General features: G+C 42.6%; 1 protein-coding gene across 1 annotated transcript in view; it reads right to left on the bottom strand.

The window, feature by feature from the left end:
- Positions 1–1,961: 1,961 nt before the first annotated feature.
- The window catches only part of ZNF608 (zinc finger protein 608), a 135,571-nt gene continuing 120,098 nt past the window's right edge, over positions 1,962–17,434 (bottom strand). The window contains exon 10 of the mRNA XM_045794829.2: positions 1,962–17,434. This exon is cut by the window's right edge and continues 13,310 nt beyond it. The gene's annotated coding sequence lies outside the window, so the exon portion shown is untranslated.

Below are 17,434 nucleotides of genomic sequence, written 5' to 3'. Positions count from 1 at the left end.
AAACACTTGAGGGTCACAATGATTCACATCAGTTCCCATAGGAGCAGAGATATCCGGTTACTTCCTCTTGGGATTTTATTTCTGTATTCTGATAGCTGCTATCACATGGTGGATGACAATAATTAGGGCCTCTTAAGCTCAACCTACATAGCTTAATTAAACAAATATGAACGCTAAATGCAATACATGTACCACACACAGCTAAACATTGTAAGTGACTAACAAATGAATAAAAAGCTTTCCTGTCCTCAAAAATACTAGAACTTCACAGGATTTGACAAGCTCATACGCACTACAAGAGAGAATATGATAAATGCTTGAAGAGAAAAGAAACACTTTAACCGTGCTCCAGGAAACTCTGTAAGGTGTTCGTTCGCTTGGTGGCGGTAATCACTTCACCATGTACATAAATACCACGTCATCACACTGTATCCTTCAAAAATATGCAAGTTTTATTTATCAATTATATCTCAAGAAAGCTGAAAAAATGCAACTGAATAGGTAAAGTAAATCATTTGCTGAAATACATTGTTTTAAACATTCCTTCATTTTAGAGAGAGATAGAGTAGGGGGAGGGGCAGAGGGAGAGAATCTCATGCAGACTCCCCACTGAGCACAGAGCCCGACCTGGGGCTCGATCCCATGGCCCCGAGATCATCACCTGTGCCGAAATCAAGAATCGGATGCCTAACCAACCCTGCCACCCAGGCTCCCCTCACTGAAAGAAATTGTGAAAAGCAGCAGTAACAACAGAAATTTGACCATGGTCAAGTTGGAAGAAATGACAGGCACTCGGGAGAAGCATTCCAGGAATCGGCGAACACGGATGGAGGGCAAGACTGCAAACACCTTGAAATCCAAGTGTAATTTTCATGGGAAGTGGAAGCCGTGACGGGAACAGGAACAGGACGGAGATGATCTGGGTAGCAGCAAGCATCACCGAGTGACTGGTATGCAGAGAACTTGTAATAAGAGATAAACATGGAGGTAAGTTGGGGGCCAGGGAAGGAAGGTCTCGAAATGTCAGGATAAAGCACTCAGAATTTATTCTGTAAGCAATGCTGTCTAGAGAGGTTTTTGAGCAGGGAGCGATAGAATCAGCTGATGCAGAGTCTGACACATGCTTCCACACCTGAATAACTTTTCTATAAAAATACTTTATCAAAATATCTTTATGAATAAAATGGCGCATACCAAGAAAACGTGAATGAGCCACAGAAACACAATAAAGACTAAGAATTTAAATAGTATAACATCGAGGCATAATAGAGTCTCCAATTTGCCTTATCAGAGAGAGATGTCAATTCTCTCTCCTAATAATCACTTCAAGCTGATTCCTGCAACCACTATTCTTTTTCTCCCCTACAGATCATACACCAGACGGGTACTATTCATCAGGCTCTTTCCTGAGGCTGCAGCACGAGGCAGACATAAAGAATGTGCGCTCGTCGGCACAGAAACTGACATTTTCATCCGTAATTGCTACCGTATAAATTGGCACGGCCCTCTCGGAGAGCAATCTGGCATGTGTGCGAAGAGCTATGGTATGTTCATATCCACTGACCCAGTCTACCCACTCCTGGGTCTCTCGTCTAAGAACATTTTTAAAAATAAAGAGAGTCGTATGGATTAATATGATTATCATTGTGTTTCTTATACTTGTGAAAGAAAATAAAGAGAAACTTAAATTTTTTTTAAAAGGAGGAAGATTTCTTGGGGGCACCTGCATGACTCAGTTGGTGAAGCATCTGCCTTTGGTTCAGGTCATGATCCCGGGGTCCTGGAATCAAGCCCCACATTGGGCTCCAAGCTCAGTGCCGACCCCACTTCTCCCTCTCCCTCTGCTGCTCCCCCCCCCTCGTGCTTGCTCTCTCTCTTGCTCTATCTCAAATAAATACAATCTTTAAAAAAAAAGTAGGAAGAATTCTTAAATAAACAATAGACCGTGTGCTTCATGACTCTTTTTTTTTTTTTAAGATTTTATTTATTTATTTGACAGAGAGAGACAGCCAGCGAGAGAGGGAACACAAGCAGGGGGAGTGGGAGAGGAAGAAGCAGGCTCCCAGCGGAGGAGCCCGATGTGGGGCTCGATCCCAGAACGCCAGGATCACGCCCTGAGCCGAAGGCAGACGCTTAACCACTGTGCCACCCAGGCGCCCCTGCTTCATGAACTCTTATACACCTATTTTAAATCATAGTTATGAAGACTATGTAGGAACATGCAACAATGTTTCTGGGTTAAAAAAAAATCGGACCCAAAACATACACCACAGTGACAAATTATATAAAAAAAAAACTTTCTATAAAAGAGACTAGATAACAACAGATAAATAATAGAAGTAATAATAACACCAATCGTGTTAGGATAAGCTGGTTAAAGATGGATTTTTCCTGTTTTGTCTTCCAAAATGCTCATATGTTGTTATAATTACCAAAGAGTAAAGGAAGGAAAGGATTAAAAACAGATCTCTAAAAGGAAGCTAGCGGTACCTCTAAGGCGGCATGGGAAGAAACTGGCCCTGAGTGGTTTCCTCTCTGACAGATCCTATGGGGGCTCCGAGTGCGGGCCGGTGGTGGGGTTCCTGGAAGACCTTAGGCTGCCAGAGCCACATGGCAGAGAATGAGAAATGGATTCCTTGACGAATGTGTCCTCTTGGATTCCTGCATGATGGTGCAGGAAGAAGGGGACAGAGAATGGGAAGAAGGATGTATGACATTTCACTGAGCTGTAGCTCTAATATACACATCATCAAATAACACCCTCCACCTTCTGTCTCGAAGGCTTACAGAGAGAATGGTTTCCTTCTTCTTCCTCTCTTGGGAATGAGAAATGCGAGGTTCAGATAAAGAAAACTGTGAATACAACTGGAGCTTACCAGCTGAGAGTAGCACTGCACATTGCAAAACAGAGCTATTTCATTCTCTTTTGAAGCAAACCAGTAAAAATAAAATGGCTTTGATCACAACCGAGACCACAATAAAGACCTTCTTGAATGTGTTGGGAGTAGCAGAAGAGAATGTGTATTTAACTGTTAGCTACAAATAGTCAAATTATTGTCTCTATGTTTCTCAGAATAACCTATAGAATTATTCACAATTCTACAATATGTACAGCAACGAAGAGAATAGGAAAACAAAGCATTATCACATAAAAATGTAGCCAATTAAATCATTACTCCACAAGGATATAAATGTTACTTAATAATTAAAGTGCTGCTTGGATTAAAACTGTTTTAAAAGGAATGACTAATTCAAAGGCAATTAGTACCATGAAATGGAAGTTTTGCTTTGGGGACTTCTATTATTTACATGATAGCTTTATCATTAATGTAAATTAGACCACATTTAACTAGGTGTCTACGGTGCGGGTGGCATAGAGAAGAAGCCACCATTTCTCCCTGAACCCATTTCTCCGTGGAACCTCGTCCCATTTCTACGGAGGGGGCTGTTCAGACCTGGTCCCACGTGCTGGAGTTATTTTCTGGGTGTACGAACACCTTCAACCCTGCTCCCCCCGACCATCGTGAAGATACGCAGGAAGAATGTGGAATCCTGGCAGTATGTCACACTTCGTTCCAAGGAGGCGGCAAAGGTGAAGAATGAGTAAAATTAAGCAGACAACCATGGGTGGCTCGCTGTCCTGCAGAGGGAGGGTCCCCTGGCACAAACAGAAAAAAGACCCAGGAATGAGATCACGTCAATTCCTCTGCTCACGCAGTCATGCCAGGCCCCCTTTCCTTTTGGAAAAACAAGTCATCCGTGCACCAGAGCGCAGGGCTGCATTGTGAAATGTTTCTGAAGTCCCGGTGACAGCACACTCACATGGGTCCAGGGGACTGACCCAGGCTGGCTTTTCCAGGCCTGGTCTAAGGGCCCTACAAGGATCCAGAGTCCACTGCGTGTCAATGAAATCTGAACCCATCAGTACCCACTAGTCCATGAACCTCTGGAAACACACGCTAAGTGAATGGGTTTGACTTTGGAAAGAGAACGCTTTTCCAAGAACTTCAAGATGGTGGTGTTGGGCTGGCTTTGGGCTTGGTGACAAATTTTTCAATGCTAAAGGGAAGTGATTCTGGTTTTTGGCAGGGCCGGTGCTCCTAGAGGACGAGACTCGGTGAAATCGTTTCGCAGATGAACTCTTAAGTCAGAAAGAGTTTTCTAAATTATATTTTAATCCATGGATTAGTTCACTCAATTTCTTTTATGATTTTCTTTTCTCACTAAAATATTTTTGCTCTCCAGGAGTAAGTCTGGTTAGGAAATACGACATCAATTCCCAGAGTAGGCATTAACTCCTGGTAGATTGAAAGGCTCAAGATCATAATATTTTATATACGAACAAGGTTCCTATAATCTAAAGCTGAACATCACCCAATTGTTTTATGGGCAAGTCGGCCTCTAAGTTACTGTACATTAAACAATGAGTAATATGTTGCTATGGAAATTCTATATTAAAATCAGATGTGTATAAATGTCTTCATTTTGATTTTTTTTTTTTTGGTTGTTGCATACGTGAATATTTTTAAAGTCACTGTGAAAAAAAAAATTGTAAAGATCCTATAGCTGATGTCGGACTAGTAAGCATCCCAGCCAAGGCAGAAGGTAAAGGGGTATCACGCCAACAACACTGCCCCACGTGCAAGCAATGCTCGCTTGGAGAGGGCAGGTGTCCCTACACACTGTTAGCGGTATTCCTTAGGATTTCAGAAACTAAGATATCTCACTCCAGGTAATTTGCCAGTATAGCAGATGCTCTGTTAACTGACCCCCAAGTCCCCAAAGCCCAGGCCAGCGGATCTTTTCTAGCCATGATCCTGGCCACCCCACACACCCGTAGCTCCTCTCATCACTGCTGGGCTCGGCCCCAGACCCGACGTCTGAGCACCTCTGCTCCCATCGGTTGTACTGTCTACCTCCCAAGAGGAAGTTGTGTTTGCTTCTAACCCCGTCTACACAAACTGTCTTTGTTACTATGAGTAGGCCATTTATTTACTATTTAAAATAAACTGATAAAAGTGGAAGAAGATTTGTACTTTCTCTGAAAGGTTTTTTTAAAAAAATATTATCAAATCGGGAGTGGGTGAGAAAATTGTAAATGACTGGTGGGATAATAAAAAAATTTAGAAGAATTTTCTTTTCAGATTGCTTCAAAAATTTTTTAGTTCCTGTTCTACTTAGGTGGGGGGAAAAAAACCCAAACCAAAGAAACCACACAGTTGAAATGCTCGTGCAAAAAAAGATAACGCAGAACATGAATCAGTGGCCCAGAAAGTGTTAGATGAATGCACATATATTATGCTCCAAGTTAAAAGAAAATGGTTAAGGTATGTGTCTATCATCGCTCATGACTCCCTGTTTTAATGACATTCTTTTTATTAACCCACAAGCTACAGATATATATCGTACACATATATACACAGTACATAAATATACTGTAGCAGATTTCTACCACAGTATACAGATGTCTACTGTAGTCTAGAGATTTCTACTGTAGTCTAGAGATTTCTACTGGAGATTTCTACCATAGTATATAGATTTCTACTGTAGTATAGAGATTTCTACTGTAGTATATAGATTTCTACTGTAGTCTAGAGATTTCTATTGTAGTACAGAAAAATTCTACTGTAGTCTAGAGATTTCTACTAGAGATTTCTACCATAGTATATAGATGTCTACTGTAGTATAGAAATTTCTACTGTAGTCTAGAGATTGTTACTAGAGATTTCTACTATAGTATATAGATTTCTACTGTAGTCTAGAGATTGCTACTAGAGATTTCTACTACACTATATAGATTTCTACTGTAGTATACAGATTCCTATTGTAGTCTACAGATTTGTACTGCAGCACACAGATTTCTACTGTGCTATATGGAATGCCCAGATGTCAATGAACTAGAAAGATGATCCAGGAAGCCATTTGAGCACAAACAAGAAGGAATAAGAATCTGAACTACAGTGACAACAAGGAAGTAAGAGGTGTAGATCAGAGAAATTGCAAAGTAAAAGTAACCAATTCCTGAATACCTATGAGTTAACGTGACTCCAAGGCTTGAGTACGGGAGGCACCCTGGAAAGACACAGAGAGTCCTGGAAAAGAACCTGGTCTAGTAGGAGGAAAGAATTCGGGTTTCTGATTTACTAAGCTTAACTGACAATGACGTCTGGAGGGGGCTACCTGAGTATCACTGGGAGGCAACTGGAAATACGGGACAGGGGATGGGAATAGAAATATGGGTTTGCAAGTGGTAATACAGGTAAGTCCCGAGGATGGAAGAGATTCGAAGGAAAAATCTATGTTTCAGGGCAAAAGGGTGAGGAGAGCCACACAGGGGATTAGAAGGGTTCAAAAACCAAAGAAATCCAGGTCTCAGAAAACACGGGAGGAGAGAGTTGGGCACGTGGCAGGTGGCGAGGGCCATGGGCTCCAGGGAAGTGCCGTGTCTTCCGTCAATCGCCAGGCTCCTGTCAAGGAAGCACCCTCAGGAGAAAGGTGAGTGGATCCACCAGATTTCAAAATGAAATCAGTGAAGAACTGAGTGAGGAGGAAAGAACAAGAGTAACAGAAAGCTCAAGAAAAAGTCTGATGGCGAAGAGGAGAGAGACCCCAGTATGCCTTAGGGGGTAAGATGGTTGAGCCACTGAGATTCTTTAGGAGAATGAAATCTTGACGGGATCATATTGATGAGAGAAGGGAAGGCAGCGTGACAGAAGACAGAGCTGGCGTATTCAGCTAAAAGAGGGTAAGGGCTCTAAGGAAGTAGGAGAGAGGAGAGCCAGAAGAGCAAGAAAGAGTAAATTAGACAATGAGGAAAGGATCTTCTTTCTTAAAGATGGGAATAAGGAAAAAGAGGGGGTAAAGAGAAGACGAAAACTCACAGTATTGACCTCCACTAGCCTACGTTTTCCTTCTCAAGTCTTTCACAGTGTGGCCAAATCCGTGCTCAGTGTCTAAGAGGCTCTCACATCACCTACGTGTGACTGTCACGCATAGAGTCGGGGCCCGGAGTTGAGGCCCGCCAGGTAGGGGAATGCTCACCAAAGGAGACAACTGTTGACGGCATTCAGTGAAAGGAGTGCTCTCCACGTAGAGAAAATACAACAAAAACCTTTCTTGTTTTTGTTTTCCAACCTGAATGAACATGACCCAGATAATCACAGCCTCTGGGAGAATGAAGAGATGGCTGCATCCACAATTTCTGAAATTTCTCTTCATGTCCTCCAGTCATAACTGGGCAGAAAAGACACCCAAAGGCCTGCATTTGGGTATTACACGGTCTCTTGGAGAAGCCACTTTCCTGAGTCATTCCCTGTCTAATTCTCACGGCATCCGCTTCAACTCTTCCACACATAGATTTTCTATGGCTGGGGTTGTTCTTTTTTTGTTGTTTTTTTGTTTTTTAAGGTTTTATTTATTTGTTTGCCAGAGATAGAGAGAGAGCACAAGCAGGCGGAGGGAGAAGCAGGCTCCCTGAGGAGCTGGGAGCCTGATGTGAGACTCGATCCCAGGACCCTAGGATCATGACCTGAGCCAAAGGCTGACGCTTCACCGACTGAGCCACCCAGGTGTCCCTGGGGTTGGTATTTCTAAATGAGGTGCCATCACACGACTCGGGCTTGCTTTTCAAATAGCGAAGCCTTGCACGGACAGGGATGACAATTCCCAGCTCCCCCTGTCAGAGGGCTTCACCCAGCAGGCCGCCCCTACCTGTTCACCGCCACTTAAAAAGGTGCCAGATTTAAACATGAAGCAGCTGGACTAGCTTTTTCGTTTTAGAAAAACCCTGACAGCTGAAGCATTCAGAAGTGAATGCGATAGGGATCAGCCTTTTCTGGGTTATTTCAAGTTTACACGAAAGCGTTTCAATTGCACGGAGTACATGGTTTAAGTGGAAAGGGGCATTCTCTGTTCTGGGGTGCACAACCTCTAGTCTTCGCTGATCTAAGAGGCAGAAGGTAACTACCTCGTATGATTCCGAGTGGGGGCCTCTCAATGCCTCCCTGCCCCGATATATTTCCACCGTGAGGTTGCTCGAACCCCAGACAGCCCTATTTCATTCCTGCTGCCGAGGCCTCTCCAGCCTGACGAGTAACCCTTAGGGTCAACATAACCTCAAGAGAGGAGATAATTAACACTTTATAGAGTTGGTATAACAAATCAGTCAGTCGGCCCAGAACGATGATGGACAGAAAGGCAAGGGCAGCAAATGGTCTAGACTCTACATAGGCCAAGGAGAACAGGCCTGGGCAGGAAGCTACCCTGGGCTGAGGAGCCTAAGAAGCCAGCTGGTCCCCTGGAACAGGTACAGAAATAATTATACAGGGCAAGTCAAGAAAGGCTTCCATCACTTACCGTGGGACTCCAAAGGCTCGTAGATCAGGCCCATTCCAGAACAAACATATCTAATAAGGTCACCTGTGTGGTAGGCCAGCATTCTGCTCCACAGATGAAATTCCAGTCCACGGACCTCCTCCTGACCCAACCCCCAGGGGTGGTCTCTGTTTTGGTTCACAGGGGGCCACGTTACAAAGCAAAGGGTATCAGAACACTGGTTGAACCGTGAGACCCGATGATACTTAAAATCTCTTCTAACATCGAGATTTGGTGATTCTGGAAAACGTCACTAAAGTGTGCGGACTAAAACTTAGGATTTCAAAGGTGTTTTGTTTAGATAAAGACACTGTTGCAATAAAGATTGGGGCTTTTTAGATGAGAAACTGATCCCAGCTCCATTTTCGGTTTATTTCTTGACTGACGTGGAGTACAGAGAAGTCAGAGTTTATAAATACATTCCATCTCCGTCATGTACCTGTTATGTTGAGATGGGAAAGAGAATGAAAAAGAGACAAGTATGGGGACTAAGCCACTATTACATACTTGGAAATTCATTCTCTTGTTTCTCTATTATACCCATTGTGCTCTGTTGTCCCCACTTCATTGATGAGGGATTTGATACTCACTGAAGTTAAATAACTTGCCCAGGGACATAAAACCAAAGGGCACCGATTCAAGGTGTAAGCAGAAGCTTCTGATACCAAATCTCATGCTTCTGCTACCATGCATGATGGCCTCAGACTTTGCCAGATTCCAGCAGATCACCCCGCACTCAGCACTGAAAACCACATAGAATGTGAAACGTAGCTATAACCCTAAGAACATTCCTGGTCCAAGTATAACCTTTGCTAAGTAATCTCTTATCAAATAAGGAAATCTGTGTGCCCATTCTATTCATAGGAAGAATTTCAATTGATTGAATTGTGGTAAATCGTTAAAGCATTTTAAGTACCAAATATTGAAAGAGAGTATTGTGCGTTTTATAAGATAAGTTAAAGCAAAGACTCAAACACGAAAGTACACTGGGATCCTTCGGGAAAGAATCTGACACTCTACAGTACGCCCGATACGACTAATCTTGCATATCCAAATAGGGTGCTTGAGAAAAATAATAACTCTAGAGTAGTTTAAATTCCTTCTCATGTCACAGCTGTAGATCGTATTTTACTCCGGTGTTTAATTTAAATGTTTACTAAAGTCATAAATAGCTTCCCTTGAAATACGGTGACAGACGTGCTCGCAATTGTATGAGAGTATATATTCTTAAATCATAATTCTCTGACACACAGCAAACTAAGCAGGCCATGCCTTTCCTTTAAAATTAGTGAGAAAAATAAAACCCGATTGTACTCCCCACACGATTTGAAATTATTTCTAGGAAACCTATAGCAAAAAACTGATCTTTGTGAAGCTACGGCTTGGGCTATGTTCTCCATGAGGTTTGAGCATGCTTCTCCAAATGGATGATTCTTCTTGCAAGAATCAAGCAAAGACTGATCATGAGCTTTTTGAGGTTTTAACTGCGAAGCCTAAGAAGGCTCTGACCTTGCTTTAGTTCTCGGACCACGTGCTGCTGACCGTGAACTCCCTGGACAGTAATCGCAGCATTCGCACAGACCCACCTGGTGTGCCATACTGGGGTGTCCAGCTCCAGCTAGCCTTTACCAGTGAGCTCCATATGCTGAATTCTTAGATTAACAAAGGGATAAAGCCCCAAATTCTTCGATTTTCTACCCTGTCTTCTGAAATGGAAGGAACTGGAGTCCTTGGCACGCTAGACTACACCATCTATTAGCAACACGCACGATTACAACTCGGGTCCGTGGACTTTGTAAAGTGGAGAAGAAGAGTTGAGAAGGGGAACTTAGTTCTAAGAGCTTTTTTTTCAAAGATTCTTTTTAGTGAGTTTAGAGCCTTTTCCCCAAAGATAGGTTCCAGATGAATCCAGAATTGGGAACATTGTGCCAAATACTTCAAAATTCTGAACACACTTCAAAGTAACTGCTGTTGTCCTGTAACAATTTTTGATTTAGTATCTCGGGAAATTCTTTTCCATGGATATATATCTGATTTTATAATAGACATCAATAGGGAAATGGGATTTGCTTTGCAGAAATCCACTTTATAGCCGAATTTGCTAGTGTGCCTCTATTTCATAAACTGAGAGATGAATTTATTTATGTTCATAGCTATCATCTCTATAACCGCCTACCTCTCTGGGGCTTCCTTCGTGCAGAACCTGACAGGAGAAAATTGAGTCAAAGGAAAACGTGGCTAATTCAACAAATACGACAGAACGTGCTGGGGAGAGGTCAACGTAACGTTTGCAACCATCTCAGAGAACCCTTCTTACGGAATGCCTCCTCGCACTGCCCCTCGCTCTCAACCGTCTTCACCGAAAACACAGAACTACCTCAAAGGAGTGTTCTCATTGTGTTTTTCATCCCTGTTTTACAGATTTTAGGAGGTCAAGTTTTGGCGACATTACCTGATTTGCCCCAGGTCACAGAGTTAAGAAACGTGGCGTTAATGTCAAGACAGAGATTCTTTCCCGCCTTCTGTCCCCAAATTCTACTTTATATTGTTCACTACACCATACTGATTTGCTTGTTCTATCCACCAAGGGGGTGACCGTGTCTCCTTCTCTTTTAGCTCCGTTTTCCCTCTCTTCCTACCGGATTTCTTTTCTCCCTTCTTCACCTACCTGAACAGAAACAGGTGAATGAATTCCAAATGTTCAAAAGCATAACGCCTCTCCCATAACTGTCTCGTAAACTCTCCGATGAGAAATAAGACGCTGACCAAAGCTTTATGTCGGGTCAGGGCAGTCTTCCAGCCAAACTGCCAAACGAAGCCTGGGCGTGCGGCGGGGAGGCGAGGGAGCGAGGAGGCGGGAATCATCCAGAATCCGAGTGGAATCTTTAAGTCGGACTCAGCAATGCGTCGCGAGAGGCAGGAAGGGGCTCCCGAAGCAGGAAAGTCATTTATGTGAGCTTCGCATTATTCACTTTCCCAACTAATCAATAATTGTTATAATTAAAATTGATAGCTGCAAATAACGTGACAGAGGGCCACTGCCAGAATACTGATTGTGTCTTTGGCTTGGAAAGATAGGCAGCAGTGCGGGACACTTACTTTCCAATTTGCTTTTAGCTGTGTGCAAATTGCTTTAGCTGTATCCAGCTGATTTAGCCCTTGCCTAGAGGTGTGCTGGATTAATTGAGAGCCATACTTTCATTGCTTAGAGAATGGACTCTGTAATTGGCGAAATTTGTTAGTGCCAGTTCTAAAATAACTATATCGTTCTGCTCTTAGCTGTCCTCTCATTATTCTTGCCGTGAGAGGGGAGGGGAAACAATTAGGACCCGGCGGACGATTAAGATGGGCGTTTTTACATAAGGACTAGAAGCAATGTGTCCGCGGTCAATATTTTACGCAAGCAAACAGGAGGGGGAAGACGGTATCGATTTTTTTCAGAAACTGAAAAAGTACTTGAGCGCCTCTCGGAATTTTTCCGTCTTTGTTGTGACCGTACCTTTGATAAGAGAACCCACGATGTCGGCACCATGAGCAGATTTTTCAAAACGATTCTTTGTTTTCTCTCCTAACTTCACAGAGTCAATGATGACAGGCACCCTTTCTTATGGCCAAATGAAAGAGTAAGAACAATCCTGAGGCCACGGTTGGGTGTCCTCTTATTCATCTGATTTCTTCACTCCCTACTTGGGGGCTCAGGGTATGGGGGAGGGGGCACCCATACCACCTAGTGGAAATATCAGATGAAGCTCAATGAACTCGAAAGTCATTTTTGGCAGGAAAACATTTTCCTTTTTTCCCTCAGGAGCAAAACCTGATAGGCCAAGAAGAAAATATAAGCTACTCTACATGCTAGGAAAACAAAGAGTTGTCTTCTTAGCTTTTAATAAACCTCAACACAGGGACGCCTGGGTGGCTCAGTCGGTTAAGCATCTGCTTCCGGCTCAGGTCATCATCTCAGGGTCCTGGGATCGAGTCCTGCATCCGGCTCCCTGCTGGGTGGGGAGTCTGCTTCTCCCTCTGCCACTCCCCCTACTTGCACTGTCTCTCCCTGATAAATAAATAAAATCTTACAAAAAAAAAGCTCAACAGATTTAAATATGCAAAATGGTCAGTGATATTCATTACATAAATCTTGGTACATTGCCATGCACCGCAACTCGTACCGTACAAAGGCTATTCCCAGACGTATTCAGAAACGAGGTGTAAATACATATATACACATAAAGGAGAGACGTCAGACGAGACTCTTTGTCACTCAAGTGACAAATTCCCAACTCAAACTCATTTCACATCACAAACAAACAGAAGAGTGGGGGAGGGTGTTTCTTGGCTCAGAGAGCTGAAAAAGTACGGAAGGAGGACCACTTCAGACCCACGTCAGGAGCTCCACAAGGTATCATGAAGTTCTCCTGCCATGTTTTTGCTCAACGGTGTTTCCCGTTGGCTTCACGTTCAGGAAAGCCCTCCCCCAAGGGAGGAGCCATCAGACCCAGAGTACAGTCCATCTGCTCAGCAACCTCCCTGTAGTTCCAGCAAATTCTCCGACGGAAATTTCATGGGCCCATAGTGAGTCCCTGGCCTGCTCCTGAGCCACTCCCTGTGGCCAGGAGGACAGAATATGCTGGCCCACCACACCTGAGCCTGAGCGCCCCCAGAGCAGGGGTAGGGGCCCTGCCTGCAGCCCCTGGACTGAGAGCCAAGGACAGAGTCCTCCAGGGGACACGGGGAGAGCATGAGAAGGCAGGGAGATGGATGCCAGGTGGGAACACCAAAGGATCACAAGACAGACAAACAAAATGCTAGTCAACTGCTGGTATTACTTAGTCCTGTGTCTTAAACTTCATTCACTTCTATCCTTGGAATCTAACGAAAACTAAAGGTCTTTTGTTCCAGAAAAACCCCTATGTGATCATGTCCTGCAAAATGCTGCCGTTTCCTTTAGGACGGTTCGTGCACCTCCAGAGCCTTGCTGATAACACGGAAACTCAAAAATCTTTTTGCACTAAAAGACACATTTAGAAGTATCGGCGTTTCCGAAGGGCAACGATTTTAGGTTTTCATTTTCTTCCCCCCCCCCCTCCGCCCAGCAATTCCGTGGGTGAAGAATTCCCCTTTCGGAGCTATTCTTTATCCTTGTTGTGGATGAATAAACTCTGAAAACCCGAACTGTACCAAATGACGATTTTGTCCAAATGATAGATTGTCCAGGATCGGCCTTTCCATCGGATGACGAACAGAGTGGCCGCAAGAGTGATGTCTGTCCTTCTTTGTCTGGCACAAGAGATGAGTGTGCTGAGGTTAGGCCGTGTCCGTGAAGATAAAGACTGCCAAGAATACACCCTTTCCTAACCTTCTTACTTCACACAGGACCATACGTGACTCCCACGGAGGAAAAACTACACATAATAAGGCAAACTTTGTCATGGTTATCATCAGAAAGAGAAACTGTTTAAACACTGCGGTGGACACTCAAAACAAAACATGTCATGAAGTCCTATCTCAGAAATGTGAATTTGGATATTAAAATTACAATCATTGTCATACTTAAAAAAAAAAAAAAGTTAATTGCACATCAGGGGCAAAAAGACACGGTTAGGAAAAAACAAAATGTCATATTGCTCCCGAATCATCTTCCCAGAAAGAGGTCTTGTCCTGCACTTGTGAGAAATGATCTTAGAATCTGCTAGAAATACAGAAGGATGGAGAGAGAGAAAGGGTATGGGGGAGGAGCAGAATGTCAGGCGTTGCTTTCAGATTTTGGAAGAGTTTAAATGAAAGCTCAGATGAAAGAAGTGGCAAAATCACCACTATCATCATGGTCAACTTTTGTTGAATATTCTGTCATTAGAGGGAGAAGGACCTGCTGTATGTGAAGACCAATAAATAATTGTTCTAACAATTTATCAACAAGTTCTGTAGCCAAGGAGTAAGAACCAAGTTAATGGCAGCATGAGATAAGGGAACAGAAACCAGAAAAAAAAAAAAGAGCATTAACAAAGGTCAAGGTCAAACGTATGACTTTCATTTTTTTTTTAAAGAGACACAGAGCAGGCGCGTGAGTGCATGCACAAGCAGGCGTGTGTGCAAGGGGCGGGGGAGTGGCACAGAGGGGGAGAGAGAGAGAGGGAGAGAGAGAACCTTATGCAGGCTTCATGCCCAGCAAGGAGCCCGACACAGGGCTTGATCTCACAACCTTGACATCATGACCTGAGCCAAAATCAAGAGTCAGATGCTTTACTGACTAAGCCACAGAGGTGCCCCTAAACGTATGGATTTCAAAATATCTAATACCAATTTCATACATGCCGAGAAATATCCAGAAAGACCTATACTAACCAGTGACACAGAGTTGCTTTTTATAGGTTGAGAAGAGGTACTAAGGGAGACTTTATTTCCTTTATTCTTCTGTTTGGCTTAAAATACTTCTTAAAAATAATCATTTAGTTACCTATAATTTATGCAATGAAAAAATTACATAATAGAAATAAAAATGTTTAAAATCCAAGAATAAAATATGTTTCTGATATAAGCAAAGAGAGTTTGGTTCAGAATATTTCTTTGCTTCCTAGAAACTGGACTGAACAAGCAGCACTATGAAAAAAACATTACTTGTGTCAAACTTGGATTCCAAGCGCACTACAAACTTATTATTGCTCATGCTGCCTCCAACAGCTGAGATCAAGCTAGAGCCCCCAAAGGAGCTATTCTGGAAGCAGCAGAGAGCCGCCCAGGAAGGGGCGAAGGGAACCAGCAAGCAGCAGGTTCCGACAAGCGTAAGCACATATACACAGAGGCTGAAAGGGAGCCACAAAAAAGTGCAAGACGAAAGAGAAGCTTGGCTCCGAGACGACTGAGATTTAACAGAGCTGAGATCACACCGCGAGGCTCAGAGAGGAAAAGGAAGCGGTGATGGCACAGCACGAGACGCCACATTGGAGCAAAACGTCTCTGAGGCAGCGAAGGAAAGAATCTTCAGTTACGAAACCTAGAATTTCATCTCGCCCTACTCCCCACCCTTAACAAAATAGCCCATAAATAGCTGGTCCGGGAAAATCTAACCCCATCAATCATGTGACTCCTAATTAGCATGAGGCTGACAAAAAATTAAAGAATCAAAGCTGAGCAAGAGATTTTAAAAAAGCACTCAAAAATATTGCCATGGGGCACCAGGATGGCTCAGTCGGTGAAGCGTCTGCCTTCAGCTCAGGTCATGATCCCAGGGTCCTGGGATCGAGCCCCATGTTGGGCTCCCTGCTCAGCGGGGAGCCTGCTTCTCCCTCTCCCGCTTCCCCTGCTATGCTCTCTCTCTCTGTCAAATAAATAAATAAAATCTTTAAAAAGAAATATTGCCAGAGGGTAGATGAAATCTGTAATCACAAATTTTACCATATGTTAAAATTACTAATAAAACAATTATCTCCATAGAGGAAGGCTTGAAAAATAAAAATATAAGAACACAGAGCAGAGAAGACCAAACACCTAACAGAATAAAAGACGTGTGGCAGAACCTGGGAAAGAAATGCAAGAGAAAGAAATTAGGGAGATTAAAACTTTTTAAATGGAAGGAGCAAAGGAGAAAACCCAAAAAGGAATATTAAAGCTGGAAATGAAATCAGCAAATAAAATGAGATAGAAAAAATTTAAAAGAATGAGAAAGACAGTAACAATTATAAAAGATAAAATCTATCTTATAGATACAAAGTCAAAGAAATCCTCAAGAAGGGAAAATAAAACAGAGCAAGTATTTTTAAATAATCAGTGAGAAAGCTTCCCTGAAATAAATGAAGACTTGTATCTACCCATTCAAACGGAATATCGTGTATCGGGGCAAATTAAACCAGAACAACCAATTTTAACAGACACTCTAATAAATCTATGGGAATTTTAAGATAAAAAACAATCCTCTGGATAGCTAAGCAAAAAGATCAAATCATGTTCAATTCTCTTTAAGTACGGAAAATGTTTTCCTATAACATGTTTTTAGAAACTAATAAAATAAAAATTGAGAGGAGAAGGCAGGAGGTAGGAATTAAACGAGCACAGAAGAATGTTATTTAATATTGGCAAAACGACGGGCAGAAGGGAAAACATAATTAGCACTACAAAAATGACAATAAAAAAGACAATAAAGTTGAAGGAAGGAGTATATTGACGGAGAAAGAAGAGAACAGAAGCTAATTTTATCACTGATGATAGTATTTGAGGTTATTATACCATATATACCTTTGCATGAGGTAATTACACCTTTCTATAACACAGAAGAGTTGGATAAAATATTTACACAAAAATACAAAGTACTCGTACAGAAATACAAACCTTCTCAAATGTGAAAAGAATTGCAATGTTAAAACAAGCAAAAAGGAAACAGAAGATAATATGGCAGCACAGAACCAAACAAACCTTTCAGAGCCATAAATAAAAACGGGCTAAACTTGAGTAGGAAAAGAAAGAGATTTTCAGATCGGATTTTACAGAGAAATTTATCTCTACTCTGCATAAAAGAGACACATGTAAAACAAATGATTCAGAAAGCCTGACATCGAAGGATAGGCAAAGATTTCTCCAGGCATATGCACAACTTTAAAAATGGAGGCTCGCCTCTAGTGACACAGAACTACACATATGAGTACGTGAGTCTAGCGGAAACATGCCTGCAGCTCCTGGTCCTACTGGGTACTGCCTGTCGGCACATGCTAAGCAGGGGGGGAAATGAAGACTCTGCCACTCTGGGCGTTAACTAACCTTAACTCCTCACTACACCCCATTCCCGCTAAGCACCTGAACCACTATATGTAGCCTGACTCCAAGGTCTCCAAAGTGCCCTTTAAAAATGGCAGCCATTACGCAGATGAGTCCACCCCCCACCCCCAATGCCCATCACAACCGGGTTTCTTAAAACGATGCAACTCTCTATTGTTTTAAAATGAGATAAAACCTCTACTGAAAGAATTTGAGGCTTCTTCACAATTGGTATGTTCTATGTTCTGCTCCAAAATATTCAGCACCACAAGAGGGTTACCAAACCTGTTTTTTTTTTTTAAGATTTATTTATTTATTG

Source organism: Ursus americanus, chromosome 5 (assembly GCF_024610735.1).
Source record: "Ursus americanus isolate L20-20 chromosome 5, mUrsAme1.1.p, whole genome shotgun sequence".
In the NCBI taxonomy this organism is placed as follows: Eukaryota; Metazoa; Chordata; class Mammalia; order Carnivora; family Ursidae; genus Ursus; species Ursus americanus.
Note: the sequence above shows the minus strand (reverse complement) of the source record. Positions and strands in the feature narration are given on the sequence as shown.